Source organism: Chlorocebus sabaeus, chromosome 17 (assembly GCF_047675955.1).
Source record: "Chlorocebus sabaeus isolate Y175 chromosome 17, mChlSab1.0.hap1, whole genome shotgun sequence".
In the NCBI taxonomy this organism is placed as follows: Eukaryota; Metazoa; Chordata; class Mammalia; order Primates; family Cercopithecidae; genus Chlorocebus; species Chlorocebus sabaeus.
In genome coordinates, this window is record NC_132920.1 from 33,243,199 (window position 1) to 33,252,726 (window position 9,528).

A 9,528-nucleotide genomic window follows, 5' to 3' on the forward strand; every position below is an offset into this window, starting at 1 on the left:
TAAGACAGGCGCAGTTCCCGGGGGGTCATTTTCTTGTCATAAAACAATAAAAAGGGGGACCTGTCCGGAGCTGCGCGCCCCGGCCATAGCGAGTAATTATTGACGATTAGATGCCTGAGCTCTATTCATTTCCACCTCTCACCTCCTTCCCAGATTTGTCTTTTTCCCTGTATTAAATACCTCGCACAAGATGGCGCTCTTCCTGCTTCTTCTTCACCCATCTTTCCCGCGCGCGTGAAAATTGTTACTTCGTAGCAAAATTGTTACTTCCTAGCGCAGGCGCAACATGACGACCGACCGTTGAAACCGAAACCTGCCTGGCCGCGCCCTCTGAAATGAGATCATTTCCGCCTTGGCCCAACCCCTTCCTCTCCAAGTGTATATAAGGCACTGCATTACTGCCATTAAACGAGACTTGATCAGAGCACTGTCTTGTCTCCATTTCTCGTGTCTCTTGTTCCCCAAATTCCCACTCCCTCCTCCAGGGCCTGCTTCGACGATCCTGCGGGCCGGGATATAGATGGAATCAGATGAGTGAATAGATAGATGAGTGGAATTGAATAAGTGGGTGAATGAATGATTGGATGGGAAATGAGTGGGTGAGGAGATGGGTGCATGAGTGTATTGAAGGAGAGAGCGGTTGAGTTCCAGGAAGGATAATGGATAGATGGGTGGCTGAACGGATGCATGCATCCTTGTATGCATAGGTAGATGGGGCGTGTGAGTGGGTGGGTGAGTGAATAGATGGATGGATAAGTTGAAAAGGACAGATGAACAAAAGCATAGTCAAATAGATGGGTGTAAAGAAGGGGAGAGTCATTAAGCAGGGGGAGGATGGGCAGGTAAGTGGATATAAGCCTTCCTGCATGAGTAGATGGGTAAGCGTGTGATGCATAGGTGGGTAAATGGTTGGGGGAGTGGGTGGTGGATGTGTGCGTAGGTGGGCTGGTGAATGAGTGAATGGATGGGGTGGAAAAGGAGAGAGATAGGTTCAAGGGATAGATAGATGGGGGGATGAAGACTGAAGTACAGAATAAGCAGCTGTGGACAGTCCTGCCACATAAGTGGACATCTAGTTATTCTGCAGAGATCAGTAGTTCTGAAGATAGGAAATGCAAATAAAAATTCATGAGAAAAAAAAAATGAAGGCTTAAGAAATAGGAACATTGGATACTGGGGCCAGAAAGGGAGTGGGCACAAGATAGGGGACCAGAAATCACTCCTTTCTCTGATTTCTGTGGTTACCTCAAAGACTTCTTCATCCAGGATATAGGCACCAAGGATGATCACTCCACAGGTGTCCAACACTGAACTAGTGCTTCAGGGGAGAGGCCGAGTGACTAACATCTTGCAGTCAACAATGAGGGTGACAGACTGACCCTTCATGGCCATAGCCACACGGTCATGGAGTGAGAGGTTCAAGTGACTGACTGAATTGGGGACGTCAACAAGGTTGGAGAGCAGTTGATGAAAGTTGAAACCAATGATGATGAGAACAGTAATCACAATAGCTGCCATTTATTGAGTGCTTACCGTGCACCAGACACTGGGCCATCACTTTCTCACTTGATTGTGCTGATTCTATTTACTGTCCATCCTAAGATGTAGAAACTGAGGCTCAAAAATTTAAGTAACTTCCCCAAGGTACAGGCTAATACAACATGCAGAGAAAGATGCCACACTGTGAGCCCAAACTCTGGGCTAGAATTGACTGAACTTTGGGCAGTGCGTAGGTGTAGTGTGGCCAAAAGAAGGAACAGGGTTTCACAGTTTAGAGTATACAGGTTCTAGGGCACTTTCTCCTAAAAGTGTGGGCCGGACAGACCAGAGGAGCAAAAAGACTTACTTACCAACTACTAGGGTGAGGTCCCAGAAGACCACCTGAGCAGGAGGTTGAAATTGTCCAGTCTGATCCTCATACAGGAAGCAGACAGGTTGGCCCAGGTCCAGGCTCAACTGTTGGACTCCCTGGGCACTGTAGAGAGTCAGGAGGGGGAGCTTGGAGACCAGGACAGGTCCAGAAAACAGTTAGGAGAAAAATCTTTGGGAAATCCTCCTGATGCCCGAGAGAAATACACACAGAGTGAGAGGCAAAGAGAGCCACAACCCCTTTCCTCCTGGTGTCTGATTCCAGACCCCACCCCATTACCTCCCTCACCATGTCACTACACCTAGGAAGAGGTAGAGGGTGGGTGTGCTGAGTTGGGCAGCTTATGACACTCAGTAGGGGGACAGATACCCCTTGCCCTCCAGACACCATCAGGGAAGGAGGGAACCTCAGACCCAGGAACAAATCCACAGGCGGTGCACCTAGGAGAGTCCATGAGGGTCAGGGGAAAGGACATCCCCTCAGGAGGGAATAAATGGGAGACTTTGTTTCAGAAGGGAGTGGAACTTGCACTTGTGGTCACAGAGGGCTGCTAAGAACTCCTCAGCAGGACAGTTCAGCTGTGGGAACTGGGAAGGGGTGAGACTGGGAAGAGAGGAGGCTGGAGAAGTGTGTGATGGTGCTGAATGGTGTGCAGCAGGGGGGAAGGTGTGCAGATGAGAAGAGAACTTGAAGGGTCAGCAATTCCATCAGGCTTTGGGGTAGAGATCACATGAACTGAGAAAGAAAGCTGAGGTGGAGTTTGTAGGACAGCTGGAATTCAGAGCTCTCCTAAGTCCTCTTTCTTTCACATATTTCATCACCGGCCTCGAGACACACACAGTTACTGTCATCCCTGGGTTCAGTACTGTAAGCCCAGACCCATCTTCCCCACTCCCTTTATACTTGATCCTCCTATTTCTCTGCCCTGTTTAGGTCCCAGGCAGAAGCTACGTGGTCATCTCTGTGCCCGCTCTGGTCCTCCAGGTGAACAGCACTTAGAAGTCAAGGAGTTCCTAAAGTCAATGAATTTCACCCCCAAACCCCTGCTGACTTTGAGGGCATCCATATGCATTGCGTCTCCAACGTATCCTGACAAGGGGAAGGGTCACATTTCTGAAGCCAGAGAAGAAGCTCAATTCTGGAATGATGGGGATGAAGGAGAAATAATTGCTCTCATTATGTAAAACTGCTCTCTGAAAGGATTTCAAAACCAAGGTAAGATTTCTGAAATGACTTTTGTTGAACTTCTGACTCCACTCTACTTCCTCCTTCCTGGAAATCTTTACTTCCTTGGCTTATGTGCCAGTACATTCTACTAATTCTTCTGCCTCTCTGCTTCTCCATTTTCTTTGAATAGTTCTCTTTTGACATTTTGTTCATTATATATTATTCCATTAATTTAGATTTCTTAAGATATTTCATTAAAACATGATTGACTTTTATTATTGAGTTCTTTTGGTATCTTCCTAAATTTTGTACCTAAGGTAAGTGCATCCCTAGTCCCGGCCCGGCTTTCCACACTGTCTCTTAATATCTAACATTCTCCGTTCATTTCATTCATTTTATGTAAGTCATTGTAAATCCTTATAGATAGAATTATAAATGTGTGTAAACAATGAAAAATTGAAAAGAGAGAGAACATATCCTATGTCCTACCGGATATTAACATATACTATAATGTTATAGTAAAAAAATAGTATTAAAACCCTATCAAACACTGTTAAAAACCTGTCAAACACTGTTAGATGCTAAATATTCAAATAAAAGTAAGACATACATCTTGTCCTCCAGATGCTTACAATTCATAGAAGGGACCACAAGTGACAAGACAACACAGGCCCAGATGGATAAGTGCAGATATGGGGCATGCACAAGATGCTGCTGTCAAGGCATCATGGAAGGCTTCCTGGGGAACAGATGGCTTCAATGTAGACAGTTCAAAAACAGGGCAGAAGCCACTTCTCACACAGCAGGAAGCAGGTTCAAAAGTGTGGGCCCAATGTGGCACATGACATATTTGAAGAATTTCGGATGCTTCAGTATGAATGGAGCCAGCTTTGGATGTGGAACAGCAGCAAGAAAAGAGGAAAAATAGACAGGCAGGGGCTGGATTATGACAGACGTTACATGCAAAGCTCGGGAGTCGTTACTCGGGAGTCCTGGAAGTCATAAGGAATTATTGAAGGATTTTAAGTGGGAGAGTGATGGCACATTTGCAATTTAGGAAGATCACTATGGCAACAGTGGGCAGCATGAGTGGAAGAAGTTGGTTCAAGAGGCAAGACCAACAGTGCCTGAATAAAGAGAGAGGAAATGGGCACAGTAGCAAAATGATGGAAGAAGAGGACTTAATTTGATTGACATTAAAGGGATTATTGGTGAGTGATGTCGGTGGTATCTGACGTAGAAAACTCCCAGATAACTCTTATTCCTAGACTAACCAATGCAATCATCTCTCTCTTTTGTGTGTGTGTGTGTGTGTGTGTGTGTGTGTGACTTTTCTAAATTATTTTGATTGACAAAAATTGTTTATATTTATCATGTATGTTGTTTTGAAATGTATGTACATCATGGACCGGCTACATCAAGCTAAAGAATTTATGGCTCACCTCACATACTTATTTTTTGTGGTGAGAACACTTAAAATCCACCCTTTTGGCAATTTTCAACAATACATTGTTAGCAACTATAGTCCATGTTATACAATAAAACTCTTAAAATTATTCCTCCAATCTAAATGAAATGTGTCCTTTGAAATGTATCCTAAATGAAATGAAATGGATGTATAACTTTGACCAACGTCTCCCCAACCCAATGAAAACATCTCAATTTCATTCATTAGAAAGGGTAATGAGAGAAGACAGCCTGGCTGAGAGAAGACACTGAGTTCAGTGGGGGCTATTGCACTTAGCATATCTGAAAGTTATCTAAGGAATAATAATACATAAACATTCATGTATGATGGGTGGTCTCAGGAGAGGAGTTTAAGCCAGAGAACTGAGAGTCATCAAGCATAGTTGCAGGTTAGATGAGCTTTTCCAGGAAGAGTGCCAAAAATCAGAAATGCAGGGATCTCAGGATATGATGAGAGAACATGATATTTAAGAGATGATTTCAAAGGATGATAAGGAGGATTCAGTAAATAGGAGAAAAATAAGGACAGAGTAGCTCATTAGAAAGAAGTGGATTATAGTGCAAATATTATCAGTAACTCAAGTCAGAGGCACTGAGAAGAACCCACTGGATTGACCTTCTGCAGAGGTTCCTGATGGCCGTGATGAGAGGGTCCTCAGGGATGTACTGGAGACAAAAGTCAGAAGCTTAGCTCCAAGTGGGAGGACACAGAGAGAGTGTCTCTAGGGTAGCATGCAGACTGAAGGCAAGGTTGCTTTTTTATTAGTTGGTTCATGGTTATGATGTTTCTTCCCCCATAGGTTATAGTGGTACAAGTGATATTTGGTTACATGAGTAAGTTCTTTAGTGATGACTTGTGAGACTTTGGTGCACCTATCACCTCAGCAGTATACACTGTACCCTATTTGTAGTCTTTTATCCCTCGCCCCCTGACACGTTTCCTCCCAGGTCCCCAAAGTCCATTGTATCATTCTTATGCTTTTCGTCCTTTTAGCTTAGCTCCCACATATCAGTGAGAACATATGTTTAGTTTTCCATTCCTGAGTTAGTTCACTTAGAATAATAGTCTCCAATCTCATCCAGGTTGCTGCAAATGCCATTAACTCATTCCCTTTTATGGCTTAGTAGTATTCCATCGTATATATCTATATCTATATCTGTATCTATCTATATCTATCTATATATCTAGATATATATATCTCACAGACATATAGATATAGATATATCTCACAGTTTCTTTATCCACTCGTTGACTGATGGGCATTTGAGTTGGTTCCATGATTTTGTGACTGCAAATTGTGTTGCTATAAACACGCATGTGCAAGTGTCTTTTTCATATAATGACTTCTTTTCCTCTAGGTAGATACCCAGTAGCAGGATTGCTGAATCAAATTGTAGTTCCACTTTTAGTTCTTTAAGGAATCTCCTTACTGTTTTCCATAGTGACTGTACTAGTTTACATTCCCACCAGCAGTGTAGAAGTGTTCCCTGATCACCATATCCACACCAACATCTACTGTTTTTTGATTTTTTATTATGGCCATTCTTGCAGGAGTGAGGTGGTACCACATTGTGGTTTTGATTTGCGTTTCCCTGATCATTAGTGATGTTGAGCATTTTTTATGTTTTTTGGCCATTTGTACATCTTCTTTTGAGAATTGTCTGTTCATGTCCTTAGCCCACTTTCTGATGGGGTTGTTTTGTCTTACCAATTTGCTTGTGTTCATTGTAGATTCTGGATATTAGTCCTTTGTGAGATGTACAGATTGTGACTACTCTGTGGGTTGTCTGTTTATCCTGCTGATGGTTCCTTTTGCCGTGCAAAAGCTCTTTAGTTTAATTAAGTCTCAACTATTTATCTTTGTTTTTATTGCATTTGCTTTTGGGTTCTTGGTCATGAAATCTCTGCCTAAGCCAATGTCTAGAAGGGTATTTCCCATGTTATCTTCTAGAATTTGTATAGTCTCAGGTCTCAGGTTTAAGTCCTTAATCCATCTTGAGTTGATTTTTGTGTAAGGTGAGAGATGAGGATCCAGTTTCATTCTCTTACGTGTGGATAACCAATTATCCCAGCACGATTTGTTGAAAAGGGTGTTCTTTCCCCACTTTATGTCTTTGTTTGCTTTGTTGAAGATCAGTTGACTGTAAGTATTTGAGTTTATTCCTGGGTTCTCTACTCTGTTACCTTTGTCTATGTGCCTGTTTTTATACCAGTACCATGCCGTCTTGGTGACTATGGCAGGGAAGCTGAGCTTTTTCCCCACAATTCTATACTGACTCCTTCTACTGCATAATTATTTTGTTCTCTTGAATTTTACATGCTAGTCTTCTATTTAAATTTTAATGTTTAGATAAATAAATGAAGCCTCTTTTACATTTTCTTTATTAAATTAGGAGGTCATACAGAATCACATTTATAGGTCTTTAAATTAAGGAGTAATATTCTTTGAAAATTCACTAAACTATTCAGTATAAACACAACAGAATCAGATGTTTTGGAAAAGGTAGGGTCTTTTATGACATTTTTTTCATTTCTTCCTCATTCACTGTATAATTTATAGTCTCATTTTTCCAAAGCAGTTACAGATCTGTTGATCTAATTTGATCTTAAGAGTCCTGCTGTAGAGGCAGGTTATATCATCCCCATATTGAAGACAAAGTATTGAAGTCCAAGAGAGGCAGTGTCCTTAAAGCTGCATACTTACATAGTAGTGTAGGTGGTGTGTCCATGCTCTCAGGTGTAAGGTCCCTAGTTTGAGCCCTGCTGATCCCGATGACAGTCCTATGGAAGGAGCCAGTATCCTCCGCACATCTCAGGACCCACAGACATGTGGAAGAAGATATGAATGGGCGCTAATCTGAAGCATGGCCTTGAACAAAGGCAAGACAGCCTCCAGGCCTCATTTTCAGATCTGGGATGGGTACTTTAATCTCTCTAAATAATGCCACTGAATGACCTTTTACACACTGAGATAGCATTTCTTCCACACCAGGCCATGTCCTGTGGGTGTGTGAGGTGTGGCAGAATTCAGGAAATGGTAATGCCCATAGATGGGTCAGCAGAATATGAGATCACCTTCAGAGCAAAGAAAACACATCATCTCCCCAAAACTCATGACTCTTAACTGGTTAAAATGAGTGTCACTGTTCTCCATCTGTCATCTTAACAGCATCACCAGCTCCATATTGTCAGATCTTTCATACCAACTTTCTGCCCAGTGAGCAATGACTCATACAAAGCTCAGTGCCCATTGGTTCTTTTCTCAGAGTCTGTCCAATCCCAGGGTCACAGAAGACTACCTGGGTTCATGGTCTCTAATATTTCAGACAGGAGCTTCTTTTAATGAGTCTTTATTTTCCTGACTGCAGCTCTCTTCATTCTGCCATCCTTTTCCAGCTCCATGATGATCCTGCAAGTTTCAGGGCATCCCTGGAAAGTGGATCTGACAGCACTACTGATGGTGCTGCTCATATCTGTGGTCCAGGGCTGGGCCACTCCAGGTAAGAGCAGAGCTGCCATTCCTGGAGGGTCTGGTTCAGGGAACAATTCCTAGGGGACTTTCTCTTCATGGAACCAGACTCTGAGACAGCATGTGGGGCTCCTGCCACAGCCTAGTGTCCTTCTATCACAGCTGGAGAATCAAACTCACCTCCTATAGGACAGGTTGCTATCCAGAAGGTCTATTGTCTCTCCAGGAACATGGACACAGTAAATAAGGAGCCCAGGGGTCAGGATGCTTGTCTATGGGGAAATGGGGTCAAGAGGTTCAGGATAACCTCGGACAGACAAGGTTTGCAGAGAGAGAGGTTGGCAAATGCAGGCTCTTGGGTATGCTCACATCTGCATCCAACCTTGAGGGGACTCAGGCAGAGAGGAGAGCCCTTAGCCGGTGTGTCCAGGCTCCAAGGATCACTGAGGATTCAGTGCTCATGGAGAATGCCTCTCATTCTCCAGGGTGGAGCAGGAGCCCGTGCCCCTTGGACAATGAAGGCAAGATGGGAGGGAGGAGGACAGGTTTGAGCCCCTGAAGGCACTCTCGTTGAAAGTATTTCTCCCAGCCTCCCCAGAACTTGGTTAGAATATCAGGGTGGGTTGAAACTTGTCAGAAGAATGAGATAAGGATGTGTGAGTACGTGAAAGAGATTGAATGTAGGTTATCAGACAGCCAAGGAAGCAGTAACCAAGGGAAAAACCTCTGTCTCCTGCTGTCTCCTTGTGGCTGGTGTAATATTATGGCTTCTATGACCCATTGTTTTCCTCTCAGAATGTTCTTACCTTTCTGGCCCAAATTTACATCAACACCCTGAGAGGAAGGACTGCAAAGTAGGCGCCTTACTTTTCCGCTGACTTCCACCTTTCTGCATAGACCCTTCCTCTGAGACCGTTCCACATCCACCTAGGACCTACCTAGAACGTACTGTCCTCATGTCACCTCCCCATTTTCCAGGATAACAGCATTCAAATCTCCTGAGGACAGACCCTCAAACCCCAAAGCCCCTCACCTGTTACCTCAGGTTCATTGTCCAGGAAAGGGTGGAGAACCTGCACTTGTAGTCACAGAGGGGTGCTGAGAACTAACCAGCAGGAAGGCTCAGCTCTGGAAACTGGAGAGGGGTGAAGATGGGGAGAAAGGAGGCTGGAGCAGCACTGGTGACACTGAACAGTGTCCAGCAGGAGGTCCATAGCAACAGTGCCCATAGGTAGAGTTGTTTGTAGGATGAGGGGTGGTGTTGGGAAACGCCATGGAAACCTCAAGGTGCAGGGTAGCAGAAAGCACAGGAGGGAGTGTGATGATGCTGGGCAGTGAACGGGTGGAGGGGCAAAGACTGGGTTGAGGTTGGTGGGGGGATGAGATGAGGCAGTGGAGCCATGTGACGGGGACTGAGGGTGTGTTACCAGAGCTCCCTGCATAGAATGAATGTTCAATCAAAACCTGCTGGAGGGAGAGCTGGAGCCATAGGGGAGTGAGTAGAGTGGACAGGGCCATTTCCACAATTCCCCGCATGCTCTTCCAACTCCACAC

The 9,528-nt window shown here is 44.2% G+C and overlaps 1 pseudogene; it reads right to left on the minus strand.

The window, feature by feature from the left end:
• Window positions 1-603: 603 nt before the first annotated feature.
• Window positions 604-2,942, minus strand: LOC119626742 (collagen alpha-2(XI) chain-like; annotated as a pseudogene).
• Window positions 2,943-9,528: the final 6,586 nt, after the last annotated feature.